The following is a 12,663-nucleotide window of genomic DNA, read 5'->3' on the forward strand; positions in this document are numbered from 1 at the left end:
TAGTTCCCAAAAAATAGGAACTGCCAGTTCTATTACTACGTTCATTCTTTGTGTAGTTCCAAAAAATAGGAACTGCCAGTTCTATTACTACGTTCATTGTTTCTGTAGTTCCCAAAAAATAGGAACTGCCAGTTCTATTACTACGTTCTTTGTTTCTGTAGTTCCAAAAAAGAGGAACTGCCATTTCTATTATTATGTTCTTTGTTTTTATAGTTCCAAAAAAGAGGAACTGCCATTTCTATTACTACGTTCTTTGTTTCTGTAGTTCCAAAAAAGAGGAACTGCCATTTCTATTACTATGTTCTTTGTTTTTATAGTTCCAAAAAAGAGGAACTGTCATTTCTAATACTATGTTCTTTGTTTTTATCTGTGCAGTGGAATTCAGACCAGTTGAGGGTGATATATTGTGGCCCCGGTACCAAATTGATTACCGGGGCCACTCCACTACGCAGTCCAGATAGATGCGTATCAGATATTAAACTACATTCAGTGTTGGGACCAAATCCAAAATTAATGAAAAGGACCTGTCATCGTCAAAAACAAGAGGTATTGACGCGCTCGAACTACACCCTGTATATGCTGCAGAGGATGTAGGAGCAGGCAGCTGTGCAGTGGAATTGAGACCATTTGAAGGCGGAGGTATTGTGGCCCTGGTACCAAATTGGGTACCGGGCCCACTCCACTACGCAGTCCAGAAAGCTACCTCGGTGCAACGTTTTGGACTAAAAACAATATTGTGAGGTGTGAGGTGTTCAGAATAGACTGGAAATTAGTGGAAATGATGGTTATTGAATGTGATTGAGGTTAATAATAGCGTAGAAGTGGAAAACAACCGCGCTTTTTATGCTTTTTTAAAAATAAATCAGAACCCAAAACCCGAAATCAGAACCAAAACCTTTTGTCAGGTGTTTTGGCAAAACAAATCAGAACCCAAAACCTCAAGCTAATCAGAACCCAAAACCCAAAACACTAAAAGTGCCCGGTGCACACCCCTAATTTTATTAACCCCAGCCAGGGGGCGGTAATGTATCCTTCACCTCTTCCATTGCCCTGCATCGTTTGGATCAATTGTTCCTTTCTATTCTCTCATTAAGTACCCCAGCTAATACACATTCATTCACATCTTTCACATCTCTCCATCATGCACCTTCTCAATATACACTCTATCCTATTCACTATCACCACACTTCTCTTCATACTCCTCTTCTTTCTCCAACATCCTATATCTCCCTTCCCTATTATGATTTCCCCTTCACTACTTCCCTCCTCAATAGTCTGCACACATTAACTGTTTTGTCTCCTGTACCCAGCACAATCACCAGCCTACATAAACATGAATAAACCTAACACTTACAAATCCTCCTTGCATGTCCTCTTCCTCACCCTGCTGCTTCTCATGGCTGCTGGTGACATTTCACCTGACCCTGGACCCCGCACAATCCCCATTCTCCGTTCAGGCTCCTCGCTCCATCCCAATTCTTTCCATCCATCCCGTACTTCCAATCCCACCAACCTTATTCACATATCTACACTACCCTCTCTTCCCTTCTCTTGGACACTATGAAATGCCAGATCTGTTTGTAACAAACTTGCATCTATTCATGATCAATTCATTTCAAATCCCTCAGCCTCCTTACCATTACTGAAACTTGGCTCACCTCCTCTGACGCTACATCCGCTGCAACTTTCTCCTATGGGGGACTCTCCCTCAGCCATACCCCGGAAACACACAAAGTGGTGGAGTAGGCATTCTATTTTCTCCAAGCTACAACTTCCACTGTTTTTTCATGTAGCACACAAATACTTGATAGCTTATTTGTACACTGAAATTTAAAGTTGATATTTGTGTGCTAAATGAAAAAACAGTCAGTATTTAACTTATGTGCAAAACAGAAAACTAATTTGCACCCCTTGCATTGTAAAATGGTTTTGTCCAGGAGACTTAAATAAGAAGTTTCTCAAGTTAAGATCCTTAATGAATCAGGCCCCAGGTTATTATGGTCAGCCAATATGGTAACTGTATATTTTGAACCTTGGCGACATTCCTCAAGCGCACATTTAACTGCCAGTGTTTCTCTGTTACCAACATAATAATTGTGTTTGGCAGGAGAAAATTTCTCGGAAATATGAACAAGGATGAAGTCTCGGAGTGATCGAATCCATCTGAGATAGAATAGCTCCAACTACAACATCTGAAGTGTAGACTTCCACTATGAATGGTAACTGATTGTTGGGGTGGAATAAAACCAGAGATAAGATAAAAGCCTTCTTTAAAGATTCAAAATATTCATGAGGAAAAGTTTTCTCCCTTTTTGATCAAAGCTGTTATCGGAGCCACAATTCAAGCAAATGAGGTAAAAATATTTTATAATAATTTGAGAATCGGATCTTTGAATGACCTTTAAATTTGTAGGTGCAGCCAATTTAACATTGAAATAACCCAGAAATGAAATCTGGAATACCTCAAATTCACATCTTTCATTTTTTGCGAATAAGTGATTTGCTATTAAATGTTCCCCCCAAAAATTTATAGAGTAAATGAAAATATCATCAAGATACGCCACAACAAAAAGTCCCAGAAAGTCACTGAAGGTGTCATTAATGAGATCCTGAAATACAGCAGGAGAATTGCAAAGTCTAAATAGCGTTACCAGGAACTCATAATATCTGGTGTGAGTATTGTAAAGCGCTACGGAATTTGCTGGTGCTATATAAATACATTTTGATGATGAAGATAATGAACACAGTTTTCCATTCATCTCCTGCTCTGATTTTTTTTTAGATTATATACTCCATGCAGATTTATTATGGAGAAGATAGTAGCTCCTTGTAGCTGATCGAAATTAAAGCTAATGGACATTCATTTTTAATAGTAATATTATTTACTCATCAGAAGTCAATACACAGGCATAACTCTCTGTCATTTTTTGACACAAGAAAGAACCACTGGACACCTAGATGGCTGATTGAACTTTTTCTCTAAATTTTGTTTGATATAATCGTCCATGCCCTTGACTTCTGAAGCAGACAGCGAATATAATTTAGGTAGAGGATAAATTCCCAGGGCACAGGTAGAGTAGGATGTAAATGAGTGCATTGTCTAATGGTGGTACATAAGGGAGAATGGAAGTGTGGTCCTCCCCTGTATCATCCAATGTTCTGCGAAACAAATTAAATTTTGACTGGTAGGTATCATCAGGAAAAATGGCACATATTAAATTCTGTGTCTCAGTAATTCTTATTAGATAAGTAGTGAAAAGTTTGGAACGTGTTGGATGTTATAAAGACACCCGACAATACACCTTGTATACACCTTGTACTTAATGCCACTTTGCTTTCATTGGACCGGCAGCAGTTGTGATGTTCCATTTAAACATCAGCTGACACCTCAGATGAACAAAAATCAGCCATGAGGAATCAGAAACATTGCAGTGAAAACCATATTGGGAGATCTGATGACATGTGAGAAGGTCTGATGGCATATGAGGGGCCAAGGGGTGGTCTAATGTGGCATGTGGGAAATGCTTATTGCATATAAGGGGCATATAGAGTGGTCTCATGTGGCATGTGAGAAGGTCTGATGACATATTAGGGACATCGTGGGTGGCCTGATGGGCACGTGGGGAGGTCTGATGCATATAAGGGGTATGTAGAGTGATCTTGTGGTATTTGGGCAGGTCTGATGGCATGTGAGGGGCATGTGGGGAGGTCTGATGCATATAATGGGAATGTGGGGTGGTCTGATGTGGCATGTGGGGAGGTCTGATGGCATATAAGGGACATGTGAGGTCATCTTCTGTCATGTGGTGAAGCAGATGGGCTTGTGGGAGATCTGAAGTCATGTGGGGAGGTCTGAAGGCATGTAAGGGTCATGTGGGGTCATCTTGTGGCATGTGGGGATGCTGATGGGCATGTGGTGACATCTGATGGCAAGTAGGGAAGTATGATGGGCATGTAAGGAGCATGTGGGGAGGCTGATGGCCAAGCAAGGGACATTGTAGAGAGATTTGTTGGCATGTGGGGAGGTTTGATGGGCATGCAAGGGGCATTGAATTAGGTTTGATGGCATGTGGGACAATTTAATGGGTATTTAAGGAGTCATGTGAAGAAGCCAAAGGGCATGTAAAGAAGTCTGAGGAGCATGTTGGTCATTGATGACTTTTTTTTTATCCCCACTTCAACAGTACGCTCCACAGTGATTGTGGATGCAGTAGCAGCGTGAGCTGCTGTGAAGAGACTATAATTATCCCTTTCAACCCTCATCCTCTGTATACAGCAGTGAGGTAAGATCTGTGCTGATCTGGTGATTATTGTGAACATTTTAGCAATGTTGGACATTTGCTTTTTCGCTTGACAAAATATTGTAAATTGTTATATTTTCAATGTGTGTGTACGGTATGTATATGTGTGTTTATACTGTGTATATTTATATGCACACATATATAACAGATAAAGTTGGCTCTTTGCAGTACTATATATATTTTTTGGATCTTCGTCTCTGGCTGGTTGGTCACCCCTGGTCTATGGCATAAGAAATACTACACTATGTTACTATGTCTGTTTTTCTTTCAAATACACCATGGGACTTATTCTTTGATGAATCGTGATGATTTCATATAAAACGTATCAACATGAATTGTCTGAACATTGATATCTGGACACCATTATTATAAGAAGAGACGTTTTTGGCATGAACATTGTACTTAGTACTTTAATGATACTACTTATTCATTGTCACACTGTTTGATTATATATGTATATATACATATGTTTGATATATATTATGGATGCATACTTTATATTGATTTAACTATTTTATTAGTACACTATGGGCCTGAGTCATTAAGGAAAGTAGGGCAAAGAAATTAGTAAGTTTTCTCGTGGACAAAACCATGTTACAATGCAAGGGGAGCAAATTAGTTTATTATTTTGCACATAAGGAAAATACTGACTGTTTTTTCATGTAGCACACAAATACTTGATAGCTTATTTGTACACTGAAATTTTAAGTTGATCAAGGACATGCTCTACTCCAAATATAAATCTGCCATCACCTTTTAAATTTACCTCCCCCTCCAATGCAACATAGTTGTGCCTTACTTACTTTTGCTTAACTTTCCTTAATGAATCAGGCTCATAGTTATTAATGAAAAAACAACTATAATAAAAAAAAGTTTATTTTTCAATAAAATACGTTTATCAAGATGTTATTAATGTCTGCTTTACATAAAATGCATTTTTCCAATCATTTCCAACTACCCTTGTTTTTTTGTGAGCAATGGCACTGAGAAATGTCACTGGAGACTGGAGAGTGACAAGAACACTGCTACCCCTGTTTCTGTGTGATCAATGGCGCTAGATCTCCTGGGGCGGGAGGTACTTTTGGAATCCAAATACAGCAAGATCCGATGACGCAACAATGACATTTTGCCTTGATTCAGATCTGAGGACCCGCAAAAGTAACGAGCCCAAATAATTGTTATTGCCCAAAGATTTGTTGGATGTGCCCTAAATTAAGTAATTGGTCATTCAACATGCTTAGCCCCTCTATCCCATACTGTCTATGCCATAATGAAAAAAGTAAGTCACAAAGCTTCAATAGCAAAATAAATAAATGCATATAATACATAAAAGAAAAAAGTAATCAAAATCATTATAAAACCATTTGTATGATTTCTGTGACCTAGCTCTGGCTCTGCTAGACATGTGTCTAGTTTGCTTGTATCTTAAATACAAGCATAGGTGCAAGCTTAGGGTGGTCTATCTTTCACTTACCTAAATATTGTGAAAATGAAATAAAGAAAGAGGAGGGGGTAATGTTCTTCAAAGTCTCCAGTGACATTCAGGAGAGCTCCATTGCTCCATTGCTAATTGTCATTGCTGAAATACAAATAATAGGGCTGACAGTCTTGGTCTTCTAAATCTGCAGTCTCATTGTACTATGTTATATAGGTAACACACAAAGAGGAGTGCTCCATTGCTCCATTGCTAATTATTGCTGAAATAGAAATAATAGGGCTGGCAGTCTTGGTCTTCTAAATTTGCAGTCACATTGTACTGTGTTATCAAAATGGATTCACAGCGGTACACAGAAGACCAGGAGCACCAACCAGCTGCTGGCACCAGTCATGATGACAGTAATCCTTCTATATCATCTGCTAAAGCCTATGTTAAAGTGCAAAGTATTTTTAAACCAGGGAAACAAAAATGTAAAAAAACACCTTTTACCTTGGTCAAGAAAAAAAAGACCTGTAAACCAGGCAAAGTTATCTGCAGAAAAAAATAAAATTGCCAACATGCCATTCTACACACACAGTGGCAGGGAAAGAATGAGGCCTTCGTCTTTCTCTATGAGTGCTAGTTCTGCAACTGTCACTGAGGCCTCTTCTTGTAAGGTCAGCCATGACCAAGCAAGACCTTGTTATTCTGACTACAAAAGTGGTGTCCAGATGCTTTTACGTGTAAAAGCTGAGCTGGAAGAAAACAGTAAGGCATTAAAGGAAAATATATGTTCAGATTCAGAAATGACACAGATCCTTGAGGAGAGTCTATCCACGAGTGCTATGTGTAATCCTGACCTGTCTGATAGTGTACTCATAAAAAGGCCTCTTTCAGCATTTCTGCAGATGTGTGCATGAACAGGCCAAGTGTAGCCAGTAATACACAAATTGAAGATGCCAATTTGGAATTGCAACAGGATGAGAGGGATATTTGTGTAGCTGACGAGAGCGCTAATGAGGATGTTGATGAGGATGATGTTGTTTGTGTAAGTCCTGCACCAGTGGAAGCAGTTCTTGCAAGTGATAAGAAGAAGGCCATTGTCTTGCCTGGGCATAAGACCAAAAAATCCACTTCTTATGTGTGGAATTATTTGTTCCCAAATCCTGACAACAGTTGTCTCGCCATTTATAGCATTTGTAAAGTCACAGTCAGTAGAGGTAGGGACCTTAACCATCTAGGAACCTCATCCATGTTACGCCATTTGAAGCGAGTTTATGGCAAGCTGTTGGGAAAATTGGAGAATTATGCTAAAAAATAACAACAAGCAGTCCAGCATCAGCTAGGTCCCTTCTCTCAGCTAGATCCCGACACCTGCAATCTACACCCACAACACCGTCCTCATCAATATCCTCACAAGTGATCAGAGTTAGTCCTGCATCCAAGTTGCTAAGGCTAGATGACTCATCCACTATCCTGGATTCCTGCCGCTGCTGGGGGTGAATTTTCATCCTAGAAGCATACCAAGAAGAAGACTACTAGTAGCTTACAACAAATGACTGTTAAACAATCCTTTGCAAGAGGAAGCAAGTATGAAAGCTGTCACCCAGTCGCAAAGCGGATCACAAATGCCATGGTGATTATGCTAGTATTAGATCTGCGTCCAATATCCACTATTATTGCAGCTGGTTTCAAACAGTTACTTGAGGTTTTGTGTCCCTGTTACCAAATTCCATCACAACACCATTTTACTACAAAAGCCATTCCTTACCTCGTAAAAATATAATTATTGGGCTACAAAATGTACCCACTGTACACTTAACCACAGATATGTGGACAAGCGGAACTGGGCAAACTAAAGATTATATGACTGTGACAGCCCACTGGGTTGGTGATTCGCCTTCACAAGCAGAAACAGCAGCAGCATGTACCCAAATACATCAAATTTTTCAGAGGCAGGCTACTCTGTGTATCACTGGCTTCAGTAAGAGGCATACAGCTGACAATCTGTTACAAAAACTAAGGGATGTCATTGCAACATGGCTTATCCCGCTTGTACTTTCCTCAGGATATGTCATTTCTGATAACGCCACCAATATTGTGAGAGCATTACAGCTGGGTGAATTCCATCACATTTCCTGGTTTGCTTACACAATAAACTTGGTGGTGCAGAGGTTTTTAAAAAAATGACAGGGACGTGCAGGATATGCTGTCTGTAGCCCGTAAAATATCTGGACATTTCCGGCATTCGGCCACAGCATGTAGGAGATTGCAGCAGCTACAAGAGCAATTTAATTTGCCCTGCCACCAACTGAAGCAAGAGATGGTGACAAGGTGGAATTCCACCCTGTATATGCTTCTGCGGATGGAGGAACAGAGAAAAGCCATCCATGCTTACTCCACAAGCCATGACATTGGGAAAGGAGGGGGATGTATTTTATCGTCAAAGGTACCTAACTGTATTATAATTTTTTGGGAATTTGGACTGATCTGAAGCTCAGTGATGAACTTGCTTTTTGCTGTGAATTACAATGGCTCTTTTTAGTGCATTGTTTGGCACCCTGGATTGGTCTGGGTCTGATAAAAGCACGCATCCCGGGTGTGGGTCAGCGCTCGTCTCTATGTATTAGCTGTAGAATTACCACGGTTATCCAAGAAACGGATGGAGCGATTAAATTGACCATAACTGATTTCATGATCCAAGGACAATTCAATCTTTCACCACTTTTCTTTTCTGCCACTGCTGTGTGGCAATGTTCCCTAGATGTGCTATGAACGGCTGTGTGTTTGTGTCATTGCTCTGTCGCTTAGCATCCAGCCAGGTCACTACAGTCTTTGTTTGAAAGTGTATGAAAATAATATTGTGACCTGTGAGGTGGTCAAAATTGACTGCAAATGACTTGAAATTAGTGTTATTGAGGTTAATAATAACGTAGGGAAAAAAGGAGCAAAATGATGTGATTTTAGCAAAAAAAATACGGATTTTATAAAAAAAATAGGGATTCAAAACCAAAACCAAAACCAAAACCAAACCAAAACACGCTAGGGCTAAAACTAGAACACAGGGGTCAGTGAACATCTCTAACATTTACACTCAAACATTCAATTGTAAATAGTTCACCTTAATAAAGTTCTAGCACATAGTCTTTTATAATCAAATGTAATAGATTTAATAGTTTAATATATTAATGTTAAAACCACTTTATTGATATCTAAGGTTCAGGATAAAGGAAATGTATCATGTTTGGTATCCTACTAATCCACTTTCCTCCATCAGACATCCGCTACAATCGGCTAAGCAATTGCACCCTGCTCAAAATGATATTGTATTTGGAATGCTGATTGACTGGTTTGAACCAGTATTTCAGCAGGAAGATACATAGGCAAATGTTAGAGAATTGACCCCCACCCTTGGAGAGCATTGTTTGAACCGACATATGACCTGCATTGTACTGGACTGTCCTAAATCCTGAACGAATGGAAAAATGCCATGATATCACCACTCTTTTTTATGTACCGCAAACTGTATATAAACCAGTCAGTGAGACCATCATTTGACCACAGGCTTCAGTACTGAATGACTGTATGCTGGATCCAGTGCATAGATTTCTGTACATACTAATAGGCAGTTACAGAGGTCCCATGGGGCTTTGTCTTGAACTGTGAAGCATTAGCAAAGCACATAGCTCACTATGAGGATTTCACTGTCAGTACTTACCAGGCAGATCATTAATGCACAAGGCTATATTTGCCAACATTAGTCATAATTTGTAATCCACAAGATGACCAAGGCGCTGTGGAAAGTCATCTTTGGGGTCATGTGTGGCGAGGAGTTTGCAGCTGCTGATGTGGGGAGTTGAGTGCAGTGAGGGCATTCCTTGCTAATTTCAGAGTGTGCCTAGTGTTACAGAGATTGGGTTTGAAATGTTGACATTCAGAATGTTGACACTATAACAATGACAGTCAGAATGCCGACACAATTAAAAGGTTGACATTCAGAAAGTTGACATGTTCAGGACGGACAGTGTTCAGGTCGACAGTGTTAAGATGTCAATATCGCCAGCACTACAGTTAAAAGAGTAAAAGTAAATATATTTTAAAAAAAGTGAACCCCCCCCCCTACCCAAACAGCTTAACCAACCCTAGTGCTGCTAGGTACTAGAAAAATTGTGGGGTCCCCCGATTTTGCTATAGCACTAGACTTTGCCAGCCAGGGCTGGTGGCAATATAGCAGGGGACCGAAGAAAGTGTAGAATACTAAAATGACCTTTGGGCATGATTCTGTAATATATTTTATGAAATATTAAATCTTTTATTAAATATTAAATATTTATTAAATCTTTTGATACCTTTGCTAAACCTGCGCTGGTCGGTTCATATACATTGAACATATATGTATTTATTTTTACTTTTTAGGGATTGTGCACAGTATAGTTGACTTGAATTGAGTGCATTCCCTATTGGATATAGATATATATATATATATATATATATATATATATATATCAAAATCAAAGTTGTTGGTTAGAACACTGACATATGCAGTATATTAGACTACATTAAGCAACATTCTATAAGGTAGAATAAAAAATACTTGAGGATACAAAACTAATTACCTTGTCTAGTCTTAAATGTTCTTCTCCATAACCATTTAATAATGTATTTATGACTATCACCATCAATAAACTTTTTGCACCTTGCACTGGTTTAACCCAAGGAATATGCTTCCTATTTTGCTCTAATTCCACAGGACCAATATTTATATCTTAAGCATATGCTTATATTTCCACTTATAAATCACACTGCAATTATCTCAAGTGATATAAAAGTAAACACATCAGATACATAATGGTTTAATAGCAGAAAAATATAATAAGCGGATAATTACAATTAATGTATAGTAAAACGCTGTTTGTTATGTTCTCTTTTATGTGGGTTATCAGAACAGTCACGTTGGAGGCTCCAGCAATAGTCTGCCATCATGTGTCTGTCCCATCTGTCTTGATACCTTTCCTCCATCACCTTTATATCTTAATGAAACTTCTCCCCTTGTTCCTCACTAAGATCAGCAAGATTATCCAGCAATCTGTGTAAGTGGCTATGGAGACAGTGAACCTTTATGCTCATATTAGTACCCACAATTTTTGTCAGCATGTTTTTGCACCATTCTTCATAATTGTCTGTTTTGTGGTTATCCATTAAGTTTCTAACAACTAAGACATAACTGCACCAGGCAGAGGCTTCAACATCATTCATAAATTTTGCAAAATTAGAATCCTTGATACGTTTACAAATTTGAGGGCCATCAAACATTCCAACTTTTAGTTTTTCCATATTTAGTCCAGCGAACAATCCAAAAATGTATTTGAAGCAATTGCCATCTATGTCCAAAGCCTTGACAAATTGTTTCATTAGTCCCAGCTTGATATGGAATGGTGGGAGAATGATTTTTAATAGCAGCACGGTGGCTAAGTGGTTAGCACTTCTGCCTTACAGCACTGGGGTCATGAGATAAATTCCCGACCATGGCCTTATCTGTGAGGAGTTTGTATGTTCTCTCCGTGTTTGCGTGGATTTCCTCCGGGTGCTCCGGTTTCCTCCCACACTCCAAAAACATACTGGTAGGTTAATTGGCTGCTAACAAATCGACCCTAGTCTGTGTGTGTATGTTAGGGAATTTAGGCTGTAAGCCCCAATGGTGCAGGGACTGATGTGAATGAGTTCTCTGTACAGTGCTGCGGAGTCAGTGACGCTATATAAATAAATGATGATGATGATGTTCTCTCTTGAAGGCCATGTCACTTTTTCCAATGATCTTGTTTCGCCATATTAGCAGATGACGGGTCATAAAATACTATGATACTATCCCACAAGCAGATGAAACAAGGGTACTTTGTATATCCACTCTGCCAACTGTCATCTAACTGCTGGTTGGGTGACTGATCACTTATATACAGAGGGGGATTATTCTAGAATGATCGCTGAGTGAATACCTAGAATATTCATGTATCTCACCTTCTAGAATGTTCTGGCAGATTCCCAGATGCATGTGTTATATTAATTAAGGGCATCCATTATCTCAAGAACTAGAGCCAATGCAAACAAATACTTTCATTTTAAATTCAGAACCACAAAATACCTTAAATTTATTCAAATATCCTTAGCAACTACATTTTTTTTAATGTTTTTGTTGGGCTGCTTATATATGAACCAAAACCATATATTCTTAAAAACCATATATCTTAAAAATAGGGGTGTGCACCGGGCACTTTTAGTGTTTTGTGTTTTGGGTTCTGATTAGCTTGAGGTTTTGGGTTCTGATTTGTTTTGCCAAAACACCTGACGAAAGGTTTTGGTTCTGATTTCGGGTTTTGGGTTCTGATTTATTTTTAAAAAAGCATAAAAAGCGCTAAAATCCTGTTTTTGGGTTGTTTTCCACTCCTACGCTATTATTAACCTCAATAACATTCAATAACAATCATTTCCACTAATTTCCAGTCTATTCTGAACACCTCACACCTCACAATATTGTTTTTAGTCCAAAACGTTGCACCGAGGTAGCTTTCTGGACTGCGTAGTGGAGTGGGCCCGGTACCCAATTTGGTACCGGGGCCACAATACCTCCTCTAACTGGTCTAGATCCCACTGCACAGATAAATACAAAGAACATAGTAATAGAATAGAAATAGTAATAGAAATGGCAGTTCCTATTTTTTGGAACTACAGAAATAATGAACGTAGTAATAGAAATGGCAGTTCCTCTTTTTGGGAACTACACAAACAATGACCGTAGTAATAGAACTGGCAGTTACTATTTTTTGGAACTACAGAAATAATGAACGTAGTAATAGAAATGGCAGTTCCTCTTTTTGGGAACTACACAAACAATGAATGTAGTAATAGAACTGGCAGTTCCTATTTTTTGGAACTACACAAACAATGACC

The sequence above is a fragment of the Mixophyes fleayi genome, chromosome 3 (assembly GCF_038048845.1).
Source record: "Mixophyes fleayi isolate aMixFle1 chromosome 3, aMixFle1.hap1, whole genome shotgun sequence".
Taxonomy (NCBI): Eukaryota; Metazoa; Chordata; class Amphibia; order Anura; family Limnodynastidae; genus Mixophyes; species Mixophyes fleayi.